This window comes from Somniosus microcephalus, unplaced genomic scaffold, assembly GCF_052327205.1.
Source record: "Somniosus microcephalus isolate GS21.2 unplaced genomic scaffold, FLI_Smic_1.0 unresolved_chr2, whole genome shotgun sequence".
NCBI classification, from domain to species: Eukaryota; Metazoa; Chordata; class Chondrichthyes; order Squaliformes; family Somniosidae; genus Somniosus; species Somniosus microcephalus.
Window position 1 is genome coordinate 5,238,830 of NW_028225180.1, and position 25,510 is coordinate 5,264,339.

Genomic DNA, 25,510 nt, shown 5'->3' on the forward strand with positions numbered 1-25,510 from the left:
CCCGTTCTCAAAGTTGCGACCCTCCCAGTACCGCGCACCAGAGTACTGATCCGCCACAGACCAGCTCTGCACCTCCCTCTGAACAGAGACAGACCGACTCTGCAGCTATTGGGGCTCGTACACGAAGCCATGATCTCCCCGACCCTTCACAGGGTAATTCAGGCCACACAGACTCTGACCAATGGCCAACAGCATGTAAACGGACCAGTGACCCTCTACGATGGGAATCCAAACGGGTGTGACTCTTCCTCGTTCGGCGGCTACGGAATAAAAGGAAGACCACAGCCTTCTAATCTCGCAGGAGGGAAGAATGTATAATAATAATAACTTCCGGAGGAAGTTATGTGCACATCACTTCCTGTGAACTGTGAACTGCGAACTCTGTGCATACATCACTTCCTGTGCATACATCACTTCCTGTGTTTGGACTAGTATAAATACTGAACTGCTCAGTATAGTAAAGGAGCTTCTCTTAGAGGCATGGTGAAGACCGCTCTTGTATATAGTTTAATTATGAGTTGTTTAAAGCTTTCTTTAAAGTTCCTTGATGTGTGAGACTTTTTATTACATCAACCACCAAACTTACGGTGATCAGACAGTTGACCCTAGCCTATAAGAATGGTAGGGGAACCGATGCACACCCACCCAAGGAGAAGGTGCATGAGGTAAACCCGGACAGGGTATGAAGCAGTGGCATCAGGAAGGGAATAACCCTTCCAGCACAAAGCTTAACTGTTACGGGTGTGGGAAGGATGGACACTGGAGGGAGGAGTGCAAAAATTCTTGGAAGGATAACAAGGGAAAAAATTCCTCAGCCCCAGCACAAAAGACAGAGTTAGGAATCCCTCCCGCCACGGTCGAGTCATTTTTGGACGCGATGAGGACTCTTGTGACGGGCCCACGGAGGGTAGCAGCCACTACCGGTGCTCTGACCCCATCAGACCCATACAACCCACAGCCCTGACTAGAACCAACGCAGCCTGTCGACCTGTGTCCCCTTGAAAACGATGAGGGGAGCAGGCCCTGTGTTAAGGCATGGGTGAAGACGGTGCAGGGGAGATATTCAGTGGGCACTGGAGCTTCCAGCATGGTGGTCCATTCGGAAGATGTAATGATATCAGCAAATAGTGATGTTATTTGCTTGTTTGATTATCATGCCTTACCAGCATAATTGCAGGTATTGATTACTTATGCCTGACCAGCAGAGGGCATGTGACCGAGAGAAGCAAGGCAGTGTGTTTAGTTTCAGTTTCGTTCTAGATGCATCACAAGCTTCGTGTCTCCTGTAAAAGCTGTATAAAAGAGCTGAACAGACTTAGATTAAAAGACATCTTCTTTCATAAATGTCTCGTCATTGAACCCACAAAGAAATCAATACATGGTGTCAGAAGTGATTGAAAGAGATGAAGAGAAAAAATCTGAAGTTAAATCAGCTCTCCACAGATTAGCAAGCCAAAAGAGAACATCGTTACTTACCATTAGAGAATAGCTAACGAAGTGAAAAATGGAAGGTTTACTCCCACCGGCGACACTTCAGTTGACAGGTAATGTGGCTGAAAATTGGAGAAGATTCAAACAATGTGTGGGGTTGTATTTATCAGCAATCGGAGCTGACGAGCAACGTAATAAAAATAAATCGTCACTGTTCTTACATGTCGTGGGTGATGAAGCGCTGGAGGTGTATAATAACTTCACATTCGCTGCTAATGGAGACAAAATGAAGCTAGATAAAATAATGGAACAGTTTGAGGCCTACTGCACACCTAAATGTAATGTGATGTTTGAGATGCTCAGATTTTTCACGTGTTCAGAAAACGGGTGAGACTATTGATCAGTATGTGACTGAACTGAGAAACAGAAGCAAATCTTGTGAATTTGGGGGACTGGCAGACTCGCTGATAAAAGACAGACTGGTGTGTGGTATTCCAGATAATGGTCTAAGGGAAAGACTGCTAAGAGAGCAAGATCTAGACCTGGGAATAGCCATAGCACTGTGTAGGGCTACAGAGACTGTGAAGTTGCAGGCAAAGGAGCTGTTCAGTGACAATAGCTGCAACGTGGATGCAGTGAGATAGAACGGATACAAACCGTTTAACAAAAAGAACGCCAATGTGAAAAAAGTGGCGTGGCCAGCGAACAAAAATGAAAGGGACAATCGAAAGACATGTAGTCGATGCGGTACACAGCATCCACCAAAAGAATGTCCAGCATATGGTAAAAAATGCAATAGTTGCAACAAAAACAACCATTATGCCCGTTGCTGCAAGAACCAAGTGCAACAAAGCAAGGTCCATGCAGTAGATGAAAGCGACATAGAGGAGTTCTATGTAGATGTTGTGTCTGAAAACAAAAAAGAAGAAAGAGTCTGGATGTTTACACTAAAAGTGAATGATGTACATATTCCATTTAAATTGGATACTGGAGCACAAGTTAATGTGATATCAGAGACTGATTTTAAGAAAATTAGACCCAGACCAAAGATACATGGAATAAAAGTGAAAGTGACAGGATACACAGGTACTGAAATACCAGTGAAAGGAAGGTGCATTGTCAAAGTGTCACACAAGGACAGAGAGCACACGCTAGCATTAATCGTGGTGCCAAAGAATGTGCAAGCCATACTAGGTTTAAAAGCCTGTGAGAGATTGAACCTGGTAAAGAGATTCCTCATTGTGGAAAGCGAAGGAGAGACAGTCTATGATGAACTGAATGTTGCTTACACACTGGGTAAGCTGATGTATACAGCAGACACGCTGTCCAGAGCTGTTGACCCAGGAGAGCCCGCAAACACAGTGAAAAGACTGAAGTACAAGGCAAAAGACAGTGGAACTGACTTCTACCAGAGCATGCTTGTATGCCGCACAATGCCGCTCGAGTGTGGTAAGTCACCAGCCCAACTCCTGATGGGACATCGGCTAAGGTCAAACCTACCCATCCCGAAGAACCTCCTGAAAACAAAAGAGGGGGAGAAAGTGAGGAAGTTCAAAGAGCAACAGAAAGAAAAGCAAAAGTACTACTATGACAGAGGAACATAAAACCTACCTGAACTCCACACTGGTGACCAAGTAAGGTTGAAAGACAAAACAAACACATGGACTCAGAAGGGAACTGTCCTGAGTGAAGTTCAACCAAGATCATACACCATTCAGACAGATGAGGGTGCTGTTCTGAGAAGAAATCTCGAGATCTTCTCATGGGACCAGCCACAGCAGGTCAAGAGACTGATACTGTTGAACAACCTGATCACACAGCTGAGAACCAATCATCTGAGGCAACAACTCAGATTCAAGGACAATCAATCAGAAAATCCTCAAGACACGTGAAGCCTCCTGAGAGACTCATTGAGCAAATTTAAGGACTATTGTTATAGAAGTGTGGTAAACCACAGTTTGTTGTTTTTGTTGTTGTTGTTGTTGTTGCACACTGTTGTGCCTATGCATGCCTCAGCTGACTCCGCCCCTGGCTCCACCCACATGCCCGGGTATAAAGGTGACTGCTCTGCAGCCCCCTGCCCTTTTGGATACCAGACAACCACGAGAGGCATGCTCTGTTCTTTGCTAATAAAAGCCTATTAATTAACTCTCTGTCTTTTATGAGGAATTGATAGCGCATCAAGAAGGAAGTAATGTTATCTTATTCTTTCTTCAAGTTCTAGTGTATTGACATATTTCATGTGAACACACAAAGCAAGGTTAAAAAACCTTGATCATGATAATGATAATGTAAGTTCATTAAGTGTTACAGTTAAAATGCAGATTAATACAAAGAAAACATGTTGTTAGTTAAAAGTAAAATACTTTTGTTTTAAGAAAAGGAGATGTAATGATATCAGCAAATAGTGATGTTAGTTGCCTGTTTGATTATCATGCCTTACCAGCATAGTTGCAGGTATTGATTACTTGTGCCTGACCAGCAGAGGGCATGTGACCGAGAGAAGCAAGGCAGTGAGTTTAGTTACAGTTTCGTTCTAGATGCATCACAAGCTTCGTGTCTCCTGTAAAGGCTGTATAAAAGTGTTGAACAGACTTAGATTAAAAGACATCTTCTTTCATAAATGTGTCGTCATTGAACCCACAAAGAAATCAATACCGACCAATTCACCCTTTTCTAATGAGGTCCCATTTAGCCAGTGGTATTCACAGGAAATGAGCAGGCTGAGGAAATGTCCAAACCTTTGGCCATAGATTTAGGATCCCTGCATACCACGTGGAAGGGTAACCAAAAGACCGACGAGGTGGCCAAGCAGGGGGCATGGGAAGGAGAGTTCTGCGATCCTTGTAGAGCAGGCCCGGTAGCCGGAATCCGTGACAAGGGAGGCACACAAGTGGTAACTTTGGCCCCAGACCTAAAGCAGGTCCAAGCCCCTTAAGATGCCTGTCCCGGTAAGGAGAAAGAATGGGGAGTCCATTGAAGGCCCGTTCAGGGCAGCGGACGAGGCCTTAAAGCAAGCTGCTAGTTACATTAATCAGTGCAAATTGTTTAAGCCCGTGAAAAGAGAACAGCCAGTTGGGGCAAGGTCTGAGGATAGAAATCCTCAGCCTGCAGTGGGAGAAAGTTCACAGACTGCACAGACAGGCACAGTGGCGTGTTTAAGGGGAGAGTCCATCCCGCCCACCATTGGGACACTCCCCCACTCGTCTGGGATTCAGATGAGGTAGGACCCGATGCCAAAGACTCCACCCCTGACCCAGGTTTAGAGGAGGAGGGACCTGAGGGCGAACACCCCGCCCCTGACCCAGGATTAGATGAGGAGGGACCCCAGGGCGAAGACCCAGCCCCTGACCCAAGTTTAGATGAGGTGGGACCTGAGGGTGAGGACCTTCAGCCTAAAGCATCAGGCTGCGTAGTGTTGCCTACCCCTAGCGCATGTTCATGAGAGGTAAAGCCTGAGGATGAAAATCTCCAGCCAGCGGTAGTGGTAAGTGCACAGACCGCACAGGAGTGGGCAGTGGCTTGTGTTAAAGGCCCACCAGCCAGAACAACCCCATCAGCCAAAGTCCTTGGAAGATCCCCGCGAACGCCACAACCAAAGGAACCGTGGTCACCGACTCCCCCGTTTAAAGGGACAGCCTCCCGAGTCAGAGGTCAATCTAAAGAAAGAGGTTCCCAGCCAGCAGCCAGAGGCTGTGAGGGATCGAAAATAAAGGACAGTGCAGCCACACCGAAGGGAGCGGTGTGCCGCAGCCCGGACAGGGTTTAGGCTGACTGCCTGGAGACCGGCGTCGGATGTACATAGTTTACATAATTTAAGTGTGATATTGTTAAGTTTGGGTGTTTAGTTTAAGTTTAAACGCGTTGATTGTTGGTTTAAATAGTATTGTTGTAAAAGTGTTTATATTGAGTCGAGGTCGCAAGACTTTACTATGTTTCAACCAAGCCAGAGAATCTCTCGGGACCTGGCTATATGTTCTTGTATCTAAAATCAAATCAAATCAACTTTTATTTTAATTGTTAGTGCACAAGTGCAGTACAACGAAATGTAGGCTATGTTTCACCCAAGCCAGAGAATCTCTCGGGACCTGGCGATATGTTCTTGTATCTCTTTGCTGGAAAGGATTTCAGGATGAAGGGGGGCGCACTCCCACTCGCCCTGATAGGAATGAGCACTGGGAGGCGAGGTGACATGGAGGACTCCCACATTTATGGGTGCTCAGGAGGGACAGCACCAGTTGTGACTGCCGGGGGTGGCGAACGAGGCGTGGAGGAGCTCGCCATCTATTCCCATGAGGGATAATGGGCAGGGTGGCTGGGATCTAACTCCACCCAGTACATAGCCAGACCGGGTTAAACTACGGGGAGGCCTATGGGGAGGCCTCCCTCCCATGCCCCAGCATACAGGTGGTGGCCACATGCGTTGGGGTCACTGAGGGGAAACGCATGTGCCTGACTTGCAGAGGACAGATTCCCCTGGGAAGGTGGTGGTAGCTCTGAAAGCTGAGCAAGGAGATGAGGGACCATACAGGTGACTGGGTACGACTGGGGAACGATACCTACCGGACGGTCACAAGGACCCGAGGGGGGACTAGAGTGTGCTGGGATAAGTGGTGGGAGTCGGAACAACGAATTTATGTCTGCATGTGGGGCTCACAAAGGGCCTGTCCGACGGGCATATCCATCATCTTCTCCGCATCATGGCAGGATAAAGAGAAGGGGGTGGAATGGGATTCCCACCTACATACCTGCATAGTCCCGCATTCCCCAGTCCCAGTTAAAGCCACTGAACTAGTGGCACGCGCCCGAAAGGTCCCTGTCCAAGACCCAGGCAGCAAGGACACACAGAGAGGGGTGCCCTGCCATCACCAAGGGACCAGGGAATGAGCTGGTACTAGTGCCGACTGAAAAGGTGTTATACCAGCGGGTACACTACATGGTAGCTTCCATGATCCTGAATCTTACCGAGGTACAATTACCTGAGTGGTGCCCCAAAGATACAGAACAGCTATATCAGGCCCTGTCAGAAGAAATGTTTAGGAAATTCTACGAGTTCAATTTTGCCAATGTAAACAAAGCAGAACTGTACACCACACACAATGAGTATTTTGGTAATGCGGGGAGACAAAGAAGCGGAGCCTAGACTGATGTTTCATGGCGTTTAACACCGGGCGCTCTGTCATCAACAGACTGGATGACATAGAATTGCAGACAGATAAACGGTCTAAAAACACAATTGAGGAAGATCCCAATGGATTAAAATAAGGTAGTAGGCTCAGAGATACATGAGGACCAGGCCATAATGGTCCATTTAAAAGAGATAACAGCCGAGCTGGAAAGACACGCCAAGACTGTAAATGCCCTCATAAGAGAGGACAGAAATGTTTCAGATCAGGCTGCACTGTACGGGGCATGGTTGCTGGGCAAGGGCCGCAGTAATCTGGAGGATTTAAAACAGGGTTTAGTCACCTCCTGGATCAGCAAAAAACACCTCGCAGCCCTCCACCCGTTTGAGAATGCATTAAGCCCGTGTCAACTCCGGCTAGCGTCTGAGGCCTACATTGTCCCAGTAGATTGTGGACATTCAAATCATACTATCATGAGTATAGTAGTAAGGATGCCGGTCATGGGTGGGATGGACCGACCCGCGCCAGTATATAGGCTAGAGAATATTGGAGTCATTCAAGGGGGTGCACACATCCGTTTCACAGCGGTCCCACCTTATGTCATAAAGTGGGAGCACGCTATGACAGGTACTGACCTCTCGGGGTGCCGGAACCGGGGAGCACACATAATACTGTGTCCCCAGCACTTGAAGGCCTATTCAAAACCACAGTGCGGGTTTAAAGCTGCTGGCACAAAACCTATAAACTGTACCATGGAGGTAATGGCACAAGAACACGTTCCCCCACAGGTAGCATATATAGGAGGTGGGACATATTGTGTCACCACATGTGCGCCCCAATACCAGTATGGACAGCATAGCTGGTGTCTGGTATGTGACAGCAGTTTCTGCTTTAAACCCGAGGCAGAAGTTCGAGTGGCGCAGGAACTGATTGGCCCCATTCCTGAACCCTCCACTGCTCACCTCACTCTAAAAGAGTATTTCACCAACCTGCAAAAATATGTAGCAGATTTCGGCTACGATATCCCCCCTCTCCCAGAAAACCTTACCAAAATACTAAAAGCAGTAATAGTCTCACAGAAATATTTCTACAGTCTGCCACAGAAGACGGTAGAGATAGGGGCCAAAATATTGGATATTGTGGTTCCACCCTGGTGGGACATTTTTGACAACATAGAGTTCCCTTCATGGATTAGACTGGCTTCCCACATCCTCGTGATTTTCCAGCTGGGAATAATATTGTACCAAGTGTGCACTCAGTGCAAGGTGTAAGGCCAGATACTAGAATCCCGAAACCAAAGGACCTGGAAGGAGCACTATGTTAAGGTGGAGGGAGATAAACCTGTTTGAATCTTCTATTTTGGATTTCAGAATAAATATTCTTTTTTTAGTGTTTTGTTTTGTTTCTATAAAGGCTTTCGACGTGTTATTTTAATAAAGATGTATGTGTACCAAGTGGTGCAGTGGTGTTGGACCACCTGCATGCTTGGATGTGTGTAAGCGACTGTATTCTGCCTATGTATGCTAATGTACACTACATTTTTATAGAATGGGAAATGCATGTTTCATGGGATCATATATAGGTAATTACAGCGGAAGATTTACTATGGAGGGACGGACATTTTGCTCACCTTGACAGGATGATACTTAAAGCGAGTTTAGTATCAACACGGGGGAGTGTAGGGTTCTCAAAATTACCACATTCACCAAAAGTTATTGATAAAGGTACCCTGCATGGACAAGTAATTAATAAGGGTACCCAAAAGAAAATGGCTTCTGAAACCTCATGACAGACACCTGCAGGAATTTTAAAGGACAAGGCCCTGCAAAAGGCAGGCCCAATCAAATCCTGAAACGAAACCTAACATGCATGGAACTGAGTGGAAGACTTTGTCATTTTCTAAAGCCAGACAGCTAGGTAAACACAGAATATGCATTCTTCATCTTGGAAACAGATCAACTCAGGATAGACCTAATGTTGAGGCAATTAACTTTCTGCATAAATAATCGGTAACAGCTTCAAATTAGCTACCAAACCAGGGAAAGACGATTACATTTCATAAATGATGAACAGCCAGGATATTGAAGCCATTAATCAAGGAAAAAAACACCCCAAAAACAGTTAAAGTGGATGACTGTAATCACTTTAGACGAGCCCGCCAAAATTAAAGAAATAACTAACCTGATTTGGCGCGCAGGGGTGAAGAACCGGGTAAAATTATAGGCCCACCGGTAGCTAAGTGTCTCTCGCTCTTGTGCTGGCTCGCTCTTGCCTCTCTCAACACCGGGGACGCCCATTACAACACCGGGGGCCAAACGCGGGAAGGAGAACGGGACCCGACTCAATGCATACAAGACACAGAGGGCAGCAAGTGGGCAGGCGAGATGAGATGTACGGCAAGGCCGATAAGCAGAGAAGTGCAGCGTAATGAAGCGTGTGGGTCAAGCGGGCATAATAAGCTGGCATTCGAAGCGTGGGTAGTAAAATCAAAGTAAACCGACAACTGAGCCCCAACTGCAACAAAACCGTCAGCGAACAAACCACCACCAGAAGAACAACCATTCCTGCAAGGTGAAGTACCCAACAAAAGAACTTACTCTAAAGAAGGAAAAAGGAAGGGTACTTCACACAGACAACTCCATCGCCGTGCCCTGGGACCACGTGACGACGGCAGGCCCAAGGACAACAAGAGCAAACCCCAAAACCACAACCGGCTTGATTGACAGGTTTCGAACCATCAAAAAGGAACCGCATTGATGAGCATAAATCCCTGGCCCCTCCTAGCTAAATCTAGTTAGGTATTGGGGGTGGGACAAGGGTAGGGGGATTATTAATCTGTTTGTTTCCCTCAATGTGCCATGTGTTCCCCATTCCCAAATAAGTGTTCTTTTTATATGCCTGTAATTATTCTAGTAGTCTTCAGTCTTGTGAGCATATTGCTGTGCCTTTAATAAAATTACAGTTTTCTTGTACCAAACCAGTTGCCTACACTAATTCTGTATCGCCGCCTATACCTAAGTCCGGTGTCTGGAACCCAAGGTGTGGGAATGATTCGAACCGCTCAGAGACAGTCAGGGGCAGATCTCACTGGGTACACGGTACCACCCTACAGTATATATATAGGGAGAGAAAGAGAGAGATAGAGGAGGAACGAAAGAGAGAGAGAAGAGGCGAGAGGTAGAGATAAACAGCGAAAAGGCTGAGATTCAGAGGCAGAAAGAGAGACAGAGAGGGAGTCCGGGGGAGACTGGGGTTGATTGATAGAGACAAACAGGGAGACAGAGACAGAATGAAGCATAGAGACAAAGAGAGAACGGGAAATGGGAGACAGAGAGAAATAGATGCTGAGAGAGACAGCGGCAGAGAAAGAGAGAGAAAATGAGAAAGAGGGGAGAGAGACACACTCACACAGCGTGAACAAATGAAAGAGGGAGAATGAGAGCCTGAGAGAGGGAGATTGTGAGGAAGACACAGAGAGAGACGGAAAAGAGCAGAGAGAGAGCCAGAGAATGGGGAGCGACTAAGAGGAGAGGAGCAAACGACATTGAAAGATAGAGAGACAGTGAGACTACAGATAGAGAGAGCAACACAGAGAGAGGCAGCGACAGACAGAGTGCCTAAAACACATTCCGAGAGTGAGAGGCAGATAGGGAGAGGGAAAACATAGGGAAGGGAGAGAAAGAAGGACCTAGACAGAGAGAGGAACAGAGAGAGGGAGAGAGAGGGGGAGAGAGAGAGAGAGAGACGCAGCGACAGAGAGAGCGGGGCTATAAAAAAGAGAAAAGGAGAAACATACAAAGAGAGAAAGAGAGAGTGGGAAAGGGGGTGAAAAGAGAGACAAGGTGAAACAAACAGAGTGGGAGAGACAAAGGGTGATTCATAGCGAGAGACAGGGGCAGAAACAGAGAGATGGACAGTGATAGTTTGGAGAGGGCGAGAGACAAAGAGCAAGAAAGAAAGGGAGTGATAGACAGAGAGAGCAAGAGAAGCAAATAATGAGATAGGCAGAGGGAGGAAGAGAGAAAAAAATCGCAAGAAAATGGGAGATAAAGATGTTACCAGAGAATAGAAACATAGAATGGTTACAACACAGAAGGAGGCCATTCGGCCGGTCGAGCCCGTGCCGTCTCTTTGCAAGAGCACTTCAGCGAGTCCCACTCTCCCGTACTTTACCCTCAGCCCTGCAATTGTTTCCTTCAGTAACTTAGCCAATTACATTTTGAAAGTCATTATTTAATCTGCCTCCACCACCCTTTCAGGCCGTGCATTCCAGTTCAAAACCAATCACTGTATAAACAAGGATTTCCTCATGTCGCCTGTGGAACTTCTGCCAATCACCTTAAATCTCTGCCCTCTGATTCTCTACCCTTCCACTAATGGGACCAGTTTCTCTCTATCTAGCTTTCTTAACCTGCCCTGCCACCTTTAGCGATTTGTGTACATATGCCCCCAGGTCTCTCTGTTCCTGCATCCCTTTAGAATCGTACCCTTTAGTTTATATTGCCCCTCCTCGTTCTTCCTACCAAAATGTATCGCTTCGCACTTGTCTGCATTAAAATTTATCTGCCTGGTGTCTGTTCACTTCACCAGCCTGTCTATGTCCTCGCCAGGTCTATCCCTACCCGCCTCTCTGAACGCTATACCTCCAAGTTTTGTGACATCCACAAATTTTGAAAGAGTGCCCTGTCCACCGAAGTACATAACATTAATATATATCAAGAAAAGCTGTGGTCTGAGTACCGGCCCATGGGGAATACCAATGTATACCTTCCTCCAGACCGAAAAAAGCACCGTTCACCACGACACTTTGTTGCCTGTCACTTTGCCAATTCCGTATCCATGCTGCCACTACCCCTTTTATTCCATGGGCTTCGGCTTTGCTACAAGCCTGTTATGCGGCACTTTATCAAATGCCTATTGGAAGTCCATGTAGGCCACATCTACCACATTACCATTATCAACCTTCCCTGTTACCTCCTCAGAAAATGCAAACAATTTGGTTAAACATGATTAGCCATTAAGAAATTCGTGCTAGGTTCCCTTAATTAATCCACACTTTTCCAAGTAACTGTTAATCTTTTCCCCATTATCGTTTTGAAAAGCTTCACTACCATCGAGGTTAAACTGGCTTGTCCTTACGCCCTTTTTTGAACAAGTGTGTAACATTTGCAATTCTCCAGCAGTCTGGCACCAGCCCCGTACTCGAGGAGGATTGGAAGTTTATGGCCACAGTACATCCACAATTTCCACCTTTACTGCCTTCAGCATCCTAGGATGATTCCGTCCGGTCCTGGTGACTTATCTGCTTTAAGTACAGCCTGCCTTTCTAACAGCTGATTTTATCAATTTTTATTCCATCCAATATCTCAATTGCCTCCTCTTTCACTGTGACAATAGGGAGAGAAAAACAGAAATGGGAGAGAGAGGTAGACGTGGCGAGAGACACACAGAGTAATAGAGACAGAGAGATAGAGAGATACAGAGTGGGACAGAGAGCGGCTTTGAAAAAAACTACAGAGAAAGTGAGAGAGACAGCGAGTGAGTGAGAGAGAGACACAGAGTGAGTGAGAGCGAAAGATTGAGTGAGAGGGACAGAGAGTGAGTGAGAGAGACATTGGGTGAGTTTGAGAGACAGAATGAGTGAGAGAGAGGCACAGAGTGAGTGAGAGAGACAGCGAGTGAGTGAGTGAGAGAAACAGAGTGAGTGAAAGGGACAGAGAGTGAGTGAGAGAGACAGAGGCCGAGACTAAGTGAGTGGGCGCGACAGAACGGAAGGAAGATGGACAGAGTCACAGAAATAGAGGAGAGATAGATGGAGATAGAGAGAAGAGAGATAATAGATGTAGACAGGGAGAGAGAGAGGTGGTAACAGACATAGAGGAGAGACAGATGGAGATACACCGATGTGATATTATTAGATAGATAGAGGGTGAGACAGAGATGGAAGGCAGATCGACGAACGCAGACAAACACGGAGCGAGAAGCAGATTATAGACAGAGGTAGATGTGTTTCCCTCTTGGGTCCGTAAATTTCTGTGTGCTGTGGGCCCTTTGAGCTATTAATGATCCTTTGAGATAATGTGCTTTATTACTGGGTGTGAGCCCTGATTTTTTATCTTCAAAAATGGCACAGAACTGAGCTGTTGCCAGCTAAACAATATCAACTTGTTGGAACGACAGTAGAGTTGTTTCCAGAAGAAAGTGGATTAATTTAATATACTGCGATGAGCGAAGCAGGAATGATATCTCAACACTGATCTGACAGAGAGACTGAATCAAACCATTCCAAGGAGGGACACCACTGAGATTTTGGGGAGGCAATGATAATTGGGAAATGCCCAGGCTCCATCAGGGCCTGTGTTGAGATAGTCTGATCTCACACCCGCTGTGGTACTGAGGCCCCCAATAGACACTCAGAGCAGGAGAGGCCCAGGCTCCATCCCCGGCCTTTGCTTAGTGAGCTGATTTCACAACCGGTGTGGCACTGAGCCCCACACACGCACACACGCACAGAATGGGACCTTTTAGAGCGAGTTTTGCTTTACATCTCACCAAAGCTGTATCTGCCCTGGGCGAGTATCAGGGGGCAATGTAGAGGGAGCTTAACTCTGTATCTAACCCCGTGCTGTACCTGCCCAGGGGGTGTTTGATGGGCCAGTGTAGAGGGAGTTTTACTCTCTATTTAACCCGTGCTGTACCTGCCCTGGCAGTGTTTGATGGGAAAGTGGAGAGGGAGTTTTACTCTCTATCTAACCCGTGCTGTCCCTGCCCTGGGAGTGTTTGATGGGAAAGTGTAGAGGGAGCTTTACTCTGTATCTAACCCGAGCTGTTACTAACTGGGAGTGTTTGATGGGAAAGTTTAGAGGGAGCTTTACACTGTACGTAAACCTGTGCTGTACTTTCCAGAGTAGCAGTTTAAATTAAGATAAGTGTCATTCCCCATGCATCACATTCCTGAGCATTAATCTGAAACAGTGTTTGTGTTTGTCAGTCCTGATATTACAAAGCTCCTTCTGTTCACCCTGTAAGATTATGTTTCTCGGTTGGGTCCATGTTCCTCAGGCAGTTCATTCATGGGTCACTGCTGAGTCATAGAGTCACCGCGTTATACAGCACAGAAAGAGGTCCTTCAGCTCATCGTTCCACGCCGGCCATCAAGCCCTGTCTATTCTAATCCCATTTTCCCGCACTTACCCCAAAGATTTGTATGCTTTGGCGTTTAAAGTTCTGATCTAAATACTTCTTGAATGTTGCGAGGGTACCTGCATCTACCACCCTTTCAGGCAGTGTTCCAGATCCCAAACACCCTCTGGGTGAAAAAGTTTTTCCTCAAATCCCCTCCAAACCTTCTGCCTCATGCCTTGAATCTATGTCCCCTGGTTATTGACCCCTCTACTAAGGGAAATGTTCCTTTCTATCAATCCTATCTATGACCCTCAAAATTTTGTACACTTCAACCGGTCCCTCCTCAGCCTTCTCTGCTCTAAGGAAAACAACCCCAGCCTCTCCAATCTCTCTTCCTTGCTGAACCGCTCCTGTCCAGGTAAGATCCTGGTGAATCTCCTCTTCACCCACTCCAATGCAATCACATCCTTCCTATAGTGTGGCGACCAGCACTGCACACAGTATTCCAGCTGTGGCCTAACTAGCATTTTGTACAGTTCCATCATAACCTCCCTGCTCTTATATTCTATGCCTCGGCAATAATCTCCAGTTTAATACCCTTTTATATTGCGTGCTATCTGGAGAATATTCCAGCTTCACTTGTCTCTCCACATAAATTAAGTCCTTCAACCTTTGTATCATTGTAGTAAATCTCCTCTGTGCCCACGCCAAGGACTTGACATCCTTCCTAATGTGTACTGCAGAGAATTGGACACAACACACCAGCCGAGGCCTAACCAGTGATTTATAAAGTTTCAGCATTACTTCTTTGCTCTTGTTCTCTGCCCCTACTGACAAAGTTAAGGATCCCATGTGCTTTTTTAATAATCTTGTCAACTTGTCCTGCCATCTTCAAAGGCTTGTGTACGTAAACGCCCAGGTGTCTCTTTTCCAGCTTGATACAATTGTACAGTTTAAATTATATTGCCTCCTCATTTTCCTCACAGATTTACCCTTCACTCCTCTCTGCATTAAACTTCAGCGTTTTTGTTTAAATTTGTATTAATTCATGGGATGTGCCATGGCTGGCTTGACCAGCATTTCCTGCCCATCCCTCATTGCCCTTGAGAAGGTGCCATTGAGCCGCCTCCTTGAACTGCTGCAGTCCGTGAGGCGACGTTTCTCCCACAGTGCTGTTACAAGTGGAGTTGTAGGATTTTGACCCAGCGACGATGAAGGAACGGCGCTATGCTTCCAAATAAGGAAGTTGTGTGTATTTGAGGGTAACTTGGAGGTGCTTTGTTTGCATGCGCCTGCTGCCCTTGTCTTTCTACGTGATAGAGGTCGCGGGTTTGGGAGGTGCTGTCGAAGATGTCTTGGCGAGTTGCTGCAGTGCATCTTGTAGATGGTAAACACTGCAGCCAATGTGCACCGGCGGTGGAAGCAGTGAACGTTTAAGGTGGTTGATGTGTTGCCAATCAAGCCAGCTGCTTTGTACTGGATGATGTCGAGCATATTGAGTGTTTTTGGAGCTGCACTCATCCAGAAACCTGGAGAGTATTCCATGACACTCCTGACTTTTGCCTTGTAGATGATGGAAAGGCTTTGGGGTGTCAGGGGCTGAGATAATCGCCGAAGAATACCCAGGCTCTGACCTGCTTTTTTAGACACAATTTTTACGTTGCTGGTCCCGGTCCAGTTAAGCTTCTGGTGAAAGGTGACCCTTAGAATACTGATGGTGAGGAATTTCGCGATGATATTTCCATTGACTGACACAGGGAGGTGGCTCTTTTTGGAGATCGTCTTTGCCTGGCACGTCTGTGGTGCGATGGCTACTTGCCACCATTCAGCCCGCGCCTGAAAGTCGTCCTTGCTGCATGCGGGCATGGACTGCTTCATTATCTGCGAAGTTTTGAATGGAAGTGAACACTGATATTGTAATTGAACTAGCCCTTGCCTGACCATACGTTGGAGGGAAGGTCATGGATGAAGCAATTGAAGTTGGTTGAGCCTCGGACCCTAACCTGAGCAACTACTGCAGCGATGCTTTGGGGCTGACAATATTGACTTGCAACAAATACAAGCCATCTTCCTTTGTGGTTGGTATGACTCCAGCCAATGGAGAGTTGTCCCCCTCATTCCAATTGTTTCAATTTTACGAGGTATCCTTGATGCCGCACTTGTTCAAATGCTGTCCTGGATGTCGAGGGCAGTCACTCTCACCTCAGCTCTCGAATTCTGCTTTTTTTCCATGTTTCGACCAAGGCTGTAGTGAAGTCTCCAGCCGAGTGCTCCTGGCTGTATGCTAAATCAGCATCGGTCAGTAGATTATTGCTGCATAAGTAACACATAATAGCACCGTCGACGACACCTTTCAATGCTTTGCTCATTTCACCAGATTGTCTATGTCCTCCTGAAGTCTACTACAATCCCGCTCAGTGTTTACTACATTACCAAGGTTCGTGTGATTTGCAAATGTTCAAGTTATGCCCTTTATATTTATATACTAGCTGAAGTGCCCGGTGGTGCCGAGGGTCTTTTGAGGGCATGTTGTTGTTGGAAGAGAGAGAGAGAGCGACTGGGGGGAAGAGAGAGAGCGACTGGGGGGAAGAGAGCGAGCTAATGGGGGGAAGAGAGAGATCGACTCGAGGGGAGAGAGAGAGCGACTGGGGGGAAGAGAGAGAGCGAGAGACTGGGGGGAAGAGAGAGAGCGACTGGGGGGAAGAGAGAGAGCGACTGCGGTGAAGAGAGAGAGCGACTGGTGGGGAAGAGAGAGAGCGACTGGGGGGAAGAGAGAGAACGACTGGGGGTAAGAGAGAGAGCGACTGGGGGGAAGGGGGGGAACGGGGAGGCGGGGGAGGAAAGGAGGAGGGGGTGGAAAGGGGGAGGGGGAAGGAAAGGGGGAGGGGAGGGGTGGAGGAAAGGGGAGGGGGGGAGGAAAGGGAGAGGGGAGGGTGGGAGGGGAGGAGGAGAGGAAAGGGGGCACGGTGAGGGGAGTGGGGAGGAAAGGGGGAGGGGTGAGGAAAGGGGGAGGGGTTTGGAAAGGGGGAGGGGTGGAGGAAACAGGGAGGGGGGTAGGAAAGGGGAGGGATGGAGGAAAGGGGGAGGGGGAAGGAAAGGGGGAGGGGGAGAGGGGGAGGTGGAGGGTGGGAGGAAAGGGGGTAGGGGGAGGAAAGGGGGAGGTGAAGCGGGGAGGAATGGGGGAGGCGGAGGAGGGAGGAAAGGGGAAGGGGGAGGAAAGGGGAGGGGGAGGAAAGGGGGAGGAAAGGGGGAAGGGGGAAGAAGGCAGAGCGGGGGGGGAGGGGGAGAAGGGGGAAGAAGGGGGAGGGGGTAGAAGTGGGGGAAGAAGGGGAGGGGGGAAGAAGGGGGCAGGGTGGAAGAAGGAGGAGGGGGAGAAGGTGGAGAGGGGAAGAAGGGGGAGGGGGAGAGGGTGAGGGGGGAGAGGGGGAGGGGGAGTGGCGGAAGAAGGGGAGGGGGAAGAAGGGGGAGGGGGGAGGGGGGAAGAAGGGGGAGGGGGAGAGGGGGTAGAATAGGGGGGGAGGGGTAGGAAGGGGGAGGGTTGAGGGGAGGAAGAAGGGGGAGGGGGAAGAAGGGGGAGGGGGGAAAAGGGGGGAAGAAGGGGGAGGGGGAGGGGAAGAAGGGGGAGGGGGGAAGAAGGGGGAGGGGGAAGGAGGGGGAGGGGCGGAGAAGGGGGAGTGGGGGAAGGGGGATGGGGAAGAAGGGCGAGGGGGGAAGAAGGGGGAGGGTATAAGTATTGGGAGGGGGAGAGGGGGGAGGGAGAAGCAGGGGGAGGTGGGAAGAAGGGGGAATGGGAAGAAGGGGAGGGGGAATAAGGGGGAGCGGGGAGGGGGGAAGAAGGGGGAGGGGGAGGGTGGAAGAAGGGGAGGGGGAGGGGGGAAGAAGGGGGAGCGGGGAGGCGGGAAGAAGGGGGAGGGGGAGGGGCTGAAGAAGGGGGAGGGGGGAGGAAGGGGGAGGGGGAGGGGGAGGAAGGGGGATGGGGGAGTGGGGAAGAAGGGGGAGGGGAGGAAGGGGGACGGGTGAGGGTGGAAGAATGTGGAGGGTGGGAGGGGGACGAAGGGGGATGGGGGAGGCGGGAAAAAGGTAGAGGGGGGAGGGGGTAAGAAGGGGGAGGGGGAGGGGGAAGAAGGGGGAGGGGGGAGGAAGGGGGAGGGGGAGGGGGAGGAAGGGGGATGGGGGAGTGGGGAAGAAGGGGGAGGGGAAGAAGGGGGGCGGGTGAGGGTGGAAGAATGTGGAGGGTGGGAGGGGGACGAAGGGGGATGGGGGAGGCGGTAAAAAGGTAGAGGGGGAGGGGGGAAGAAGGCGGAGGGGGGGAGGGGGAAGAAGGGGAGTGGGGGAGGGGGGAGGAAGCGGGAGGAGGGGAGGTTGGATGAATGGGGAGCGGGGGAGGGGAGAAGAAAGGGGAGGAGGGGGGAAGAAGGGGGAGGAGGGGGGAGGAGGGAAGAAGCGGGAGGGAGAGGGTGGAAGGAGGGGGAGGTGGTAAGGAGGGGAGAGGGGGAGAGGTTGGGAGGGGGGCGAGGGGAGCGCCCTGTCAGCCCGAGACCCGCCACCCGCCCCCCCTGAGCCACGGCCCCCGCCTCCCCGAACCCCGCCCCCCGATCTCCCGATTCCCGCCCCTCGATCTCCCGCGGCCCGATCTCCCAAGCCCCGCCCCCGATTTCCCGAGACCCGATCTCCCGAGCCCCGCCCCCCGATCTCCCGAAGCCTGATCTCCTGAGCCCCGCCTCCCGCCCGCCCTAGCCCCGATCTCCCGAGGCCCGATCTCCCGAGCACCGCCCCCCGATCTCCCGACCCCGCCCCCCCATCTCCCGATGCTCGCCCCCCTCCGATCTCCCGAGGCCTGATCTCCCGAGCCCCGCCCCCCCCGAGCCCCGATCTGCCGAACCCCGATCTCCCGAGCCCCGCCCCCCACCCGAGCCGGCTTCAGGAGCGGAGAGAGGCCACCGCGCAACATACCGCGTGAGGCCCGGACGGACTCAAATCGCGTGTGCTGACGCCTAACCCACCCGCCTTTACTAAGATGGCAGCGGTGGCGATGCTCGGCTCAGGACCGCCCCTCCAGCCTTCACAAAGATGGCAGTCATCACGAGCCGCTTGTTGAGCGTGATGGGAGGTGCCTAGCTCGGGCGTGGCTGGGCAACAGAGGCCCAGGCTTACAGGCCTGGAAAAACGGTGAAAGGTAGGAAAATTCTAGATGTTAGAGAAAAGATTTACAAATAAATTAACTTTTTTTAAAAACAATTTGTGTTTTAAATGCAACTTTTTTTTTGGTGGAAATGTAGATTTGAAAAGAAACCCGCAGAAAGTGGGAAACAGAAATGAAGAGTTTGGAATCAAGATGGCGGCCACTCGCCTCGGTTCAGAATGATAAGGCCCGCCCACACATGCACCAATTGCTCAACCGCCAGGTCACTGAAATGTAGGATTGATCAATTAGCACATCACTCAACTGTAGGGTGGCCCGCCCGCACACACAATGAACCCGCCCCCACTCGATGCAAATGAGCGGATAATGAGCATAATTTTGAATGTTTTTTCGATGCCATCGGCAAAATTTTTGTCCGACCGTCAGCACAATTTTTGTCTGAGCAAAAAGTAAATACGCCTACATGAGTCACCTAATGATGAGCTTTCTTTTGATATAACACATGTACGCTCTATAACTTTTCATTTTATAGCCGGACAGAGAGACAGACAGAGAGACAGGCAGAGAGACAGACATAGAGACAGACAGAGAGACAAATCCTTTTATATATATCGATACGTTAATGTTTAATATTTATCAAAATGATCAGCGATCCGAATAGCGACCCCTGGGTGACATCACTGCATAATTCCCTCCAAGCTGAACAAAAAGCATTTACCACTGCTCTTTGGTTTCTGTCTCTTAGCCAATGTCAGAACCGCACTGTTACTGTCCCTTTGGTGCTAACAAGTTTATTCAAAGGCACTTTGTAAAATGTGTTTTAAAATTCCATATAAACAACGTTAACCACATTATGCTCATCAGCTCTCTCCATTACTTAATCAAAGAACTCAATCAAAATTATCGGGAATAAGACCTCTAGAAGATTCCCCACCACTGACCTTTGCCTGACTGGCCTGTAGTTGCAGGGTTTACCGCTCTCTCCTTTCTTAACAGTAGCAATTTTTGCAACCCTACAAGCCTCTGGCCGCACTCCCATATCCAATGAGGACTGAAAGGTTCCGGCCAGATCTTGCTCAATTTCACCATTCCTTCCCTCAGCAACCCTCATATATCCTATCCAGACAGAAGAAATGTTCTACTTTACTGTGTTACAAAACGTGCAGGATTGAAAGGGGTTAACTGACGTTGTTTGTTCAGTGACTGTAATTCATATCAGTCTCCACGGGTTAACTGAAGCTGTTTGTTCAGTGACTGTATTTAATGTCATTCTCCATGACCCTTAATTGCATCAGAGCAGGGTTCCCCTCTTTTATTAATAAGGGGCTCCTTTCATTTTGTTATCCCATAGTGTCAGTGAGAGCATCACCTCTGGCACTAACAGGGATCAGTGTGCTGCTCAACAGAGAGTGAGTCGGTATCTGAGAACAGTCGATTGGAATGTTACAACAATGGGCAAGAGTTTCTCCTGGGCGTTTGACTTTCTTTCTACATATTATGATTATCTATCATTAGCAAATAAGATCTATTACGGGCTTATGACAATTGAATGCATTTACTATCCACTCCTTGCTGTTGTTGGTGTACCTGGTAAGTCTCTCTATCCTGTTTTATTTGTCTAAACCTTGATTAACTGCATTACTGTTCTTGCCTTGTACTCTCCCCTCCTTGCTGCGAATATTGTTCCTGGTAAGTCTCTGTATCCAGCTATTAACTTTGCCTACTTTATTACAATTCTCATAAGTTACTCTCTCGTCCTTGCTGCTGTTGTTGTTCCTGTTACTTCTCCACATCCATCAATTAGATAGGTACACCACGTCTCTCTGTATTGCTGTGTTTGTCATTTAAATTTGGGAAGACTAAAGCCATTGTCTTCGGTCCTTGTCACAAACTCCCTTTTTTATCTGCCAGTTCATTTCCCCTTCCAGAACAATGCCTGAAGATGAACCAGACTGTTCGAAACGTTGGCATTCTCATTGACCTGAGCTGAGTTCCGACCTCATATTCTCTGAAACATCAGTCCTGCCTACTACAACCTCCATAATATCGACAGTCTCAGTCCCTCCTCAGCCTATCTGCTGCATAAATCCTCACCCGTGCCTTGGTTAAATTCCAACATGGCTATTCCAATACTCTCCTGGCTGGCCTCCCAGTTACAAGCCTCCATAAGCAAGAGCTCATCCACAACTCTGCAGCCCATATCCTACCATGTCCCGTTCACCATCACCCTTTTGCTCGCTGAGCAGCATTTGCTCCCGATCGGGAAATGCCTCGTTCTGAATATTCACAACCATCAGATCAATTCCCACCATGGCCTCACCCCTCCAATTAGTCCCATTCCCCAGTTCTTTTTCTATAGTCCTCCAAATTGTTACCTCTCAAGTATTTATCCTATTCCCCTTTTAAATTAATTTCTTCACATCTGTACCTCTCCCAGTCATTCTGTCTTTTTTTTCTTTCTCTCTGTCACTCACTCTCCCTATTCTATCTATCTGTCTCGTGCTCATACAAAGATCGAATGGTACAGCACAGAAGGAGGACATTCGGCCAAACATTTCCATGCCATCTCTTTCAATGAGCTGTATTATCAGTCCTACTCTTTAGCCAGAGCCCTGTAAAAAATGTTCCTCTTCGCTAATTATTCAATTCGCTTTCGAAAGTTACTATTGAATCTACTTCCACCACGTTCTCAGACAGTGCATTTCAGATCGCAACAATTCACTGTGTAAAGTAAGTTCTCCTCATCTCTACTCTGGGTCTTTTGCCTACTACCTTAAATCTGTAACCTCTGGTTACCCACCATTCTGCCACTGGAATAAAATAGATTTATGTAATCTTTCAAATCCAATCAAAATTTAGGTTATCTATATTAAATCTCCCCTTATGTAGAAGGACAAAGATAGATCAGGTGTAAAAGTTTTCAATTGTGGAAAGACCAATTTTAATAAGCTGAGATGTCATTTAGCAAAAGTGAACTGGAAAAATATACTTGAAGGTAAATCAGTGTCAGAGCAATGGGAGGCATTCAAGGAGGAGATAGTAAGGGTTCACTGCCAATATGTTCCCACAAAGAAAATAGGAAAGGAAAGACTTGCATTTATATAATGCCTTTCACGACCACCGGACGTCTCAAATCGCGTTACAGCCAATGAAGTACATTTGACGTGGAGTCACTGTTGCAATGTGGGAAATGCGGCAGCCAATTTGCACACAGCAAGGTCCAACAAACACCAATGAGATAATGACCAGATTATCTGATTTTTTACAGTGATTGAGAGTAAGGTATTGGCCAGGACACCGGGGCTAACTCCCCTGCTCTTCTTCGATATAGTGCCATGGGGTATTTTACATCCACCTGAGAATGCAGAAGTTGCCTTTGTATACCATCTCATCTGAAGGCCGGCACCTCAGACAGCGCACACTCAGCAATGTACTGGAGTGTCAGCCTAGATTTAAGTACTCAGGTCACTGGAGTGGCATTTGAACCCACAGCATTGTGACTCAGGGGCGAGTGTGCTACCCACTTAGCCACAGGTGACAAAAAGGATGGGACTGGACACTCAAATCTAGAGCCCACTGGATGTCAAGAAGCATACAGGGAAACATACGTGAAATAAGGGAATCCTTTGACAGAGACTGAGAGCTCACTTATACAGAAAGCCTTGAGGTGTATAGAAAGAGCAGGGGTTGCATACGATTACATAGGATACACGGTGCAGAGGCAGGCCATTTGTCCAAATTAACTCAGCTGGAGATCAAGCTGCACTCGAGACTCCTCCCGTGTTCCTCGTCTAATTCTATCAATACAACAATCTATGTCCTTCTCCCTCATAAGTTTATCTAACCGCCCCTTAGCAGGATCCGTACTATTCACTTCAACCTCTCCCTGTGGTAGCGAGTTCCATATTCTCCTCCCTCTCTGGGTAAATAAGTTAATTCTGAATTCCCTATTTCATTTCTTGGTGACTGTCATATATTGATGACTTCCAGTTTTGATCTTCCACAAAAGTGGAAACAATCTCTCTGTTTCTACTCTATCAAAACCTTTCATGATTTTAAAGACTTCATTTAGGTCACCACTCAGCCTTTTCTGTTCAAGAGAAAGGATACACAGGCTGTTCATCCTTTCATGATAGGTGTCCCCTCGCATTTCTTTTATCATCTTTGTAAATCTGCTCTGCACCCTCTCACGTGCCTCTATGTTATTTTAATTATTATAGCGACAAAAGTTGCACAGAGTAGTCCAAGTGTGGTCTAACCAAGTCCTTACCAAGGTTCGATAGAAGTTTAGCAGAACTTCCCTAATTTTCAATGCTATCCATCTACAAATAAACCCTTGTGCATGGTTTGCTTTTTGTATGGATTTGTTGAGCTCTGTCGATAATTTTCAGTGATGTGTGTATTTGTGCTCCTAGGGCAGCACGGTGGCATAGTGGTTAGCACTGTTGCCTCACAGCACCAGGGACCCGGGTTCAAATCCAGCCTCGGGTGACTGTCTGTGTGGAGTTTGCACATTCTCCCCGTGTTTGCGTGGGTTTCCTCCGGGTGCTCCGGTTTCCTCCCACAGTCCAAAGATGTGCGGGTTAGGTTGATTGGCCATGATTAAAATTGGCCCTTAGTGTTAGGGGGGATTACATACGTGGGGTTACGGGGTTATGGGGATAGGGCTTGGGTGGGATGTCTGTCGGTGTAGGGACCGGGTGCTAGGGTTTGGATGATCAGCCATGATCTCGTTGAATGGCAGACAGGCTCGAAGGGCCGAATGGCCTACTCCTGCTCCTATCTTCTATGTTTCTATGTTAGATCCCTTTGCTCCTCTACCCCTTTATAGATTTATATTTTCCAAGTAATATGTAACCTCGCTATTAGTCTTATCAAAATATAATACATCACATTTATCTGTGGTAAATTTAATTTGCTCATTCTATAACGATTCTGCAAGTTTTTAATGTGTTCTTGTAATTTGTTGCAGTGCTCCTCAGTATTGGCCATCCCCTCCAATTGGGTGTCCTCCACAAATTTAATAATTGTGTTTTTGATTCCAATGTCTAAATCGTTAATATAAATTTTGAACAACAGTGGCCCCAGCACTTATCCTTGTAGATCACCACTACCCACCTTCTGCCTCTCTGAATTGCTACGCTTTACCGCACTCTGTGTTTCAGTCTTGAATCCAGCTAGCTATCCATTCTGCTACTTGTCCCCTGATTCCGCATTCCCTGACCTAATTTATTAGACCCTTATGGGATAGTGTATCAAAAGCCTTGTGAAAATCTAGATAGATTACATCTACTGCGTTACCGTTGTCTACTCTCTCTGTTACCTCTTCAAGAAATTCAACTAGATTGGTTAAGCAAGACTTTTCCTTTTGAAATCCATGCTGAGTATTTCTAGATGTTCTTCTATTTTCTCCTTTAGTAGCGTTTCCATTATTGTTCCTACCACCGATTTAATCTGACTGGTCTATAGTTCCACGGACATGGTCTATCTCCCTTCATTGATAAAAGTGTTACGTTAGCTATCCGCCCGTCCTCTGGCACTACACCTTTTTCTAACGAATTATTAAATGTGTGTTGTGATGCCTCTACTATCTTTTCCCTAGATTCTCTTAAAATGCGTGGATGTAATCCATCAACACCAGGAGTTTTATGCCCTTTGATTTTGATCAGTTTATTTAGTATATCTATTCATTTTAATTTAATTACAGTTAACTCATTACTAACCTCATATTCCAATGTCGTCTCCACCTGTTCTACCTACCTGGTAAATACTGAAGCAAATGAATTATTTAAAATCACTGCCAATTCTATATTGCTGCCTGTGATATTATCCTCTCCATCGCTTACTGGCCCTATTCCAAACCTGACCTTCCTTTTTTATTGATATACCTGTAAAATATTTTAATACTTTCTTTTATGTTCCTTGATAATTTAATTCCATAGTTCGTGGTTGCCTTCCTAATTGTTTTTTGAATTCTCCTCTAATCCCTTCATGTTCTACCTTATCATACTCTCCCCTGTTGTCCATGTACTTAATGTATGCCACATTCCATGTGTTCAATTTTTCCCTTATATCTTTATTCATTCACGGTGACTCTTGAGTGTTTATCTTGTTCTTGTTCATAAGCAGAATATATTTTTCTGGATTCTATTGAATACTCATTTAAATGTTTCCCATTGCTGTTGTAAGTCACTGTTTGCCAATGTTGTCCTTTTAATTTCCAAGTGCTACTCTCAGCCCCTCAAAATCAGCAGTTGTCTAACCTATTACCTTGCACTTTGTCATCATTATGTCCTTCTCAATTATTATCTTAAAGCATATTATATTATGGTCAATATTGCCTCGATGTTCCGCTTATCTGTTCTGGCACATTCTCCATTACTACATCCAATAGTGACACATCACTTGTTGGGCTTTTTAAATGTTGTTTTCGAAAGGAATCTTGTACACATTGTAGGAACTCCATGCCCTTATCCCCTTTACCTGCCTCAATTGTCCAAATAATATCTTGGTATTTGAAATACCCCATGATTATTATTCTAGGTTTTTTACTAATTTCCCTAATCTGTCTGCATATGTATTCCTCCAACTCTCTTCCACTATTAGGTGGACTGTTGACTACACTATTAATGTGACTGATCCTTTCCTGTCTTCCATCTCTATCCACATGAATTCTATTTATGTC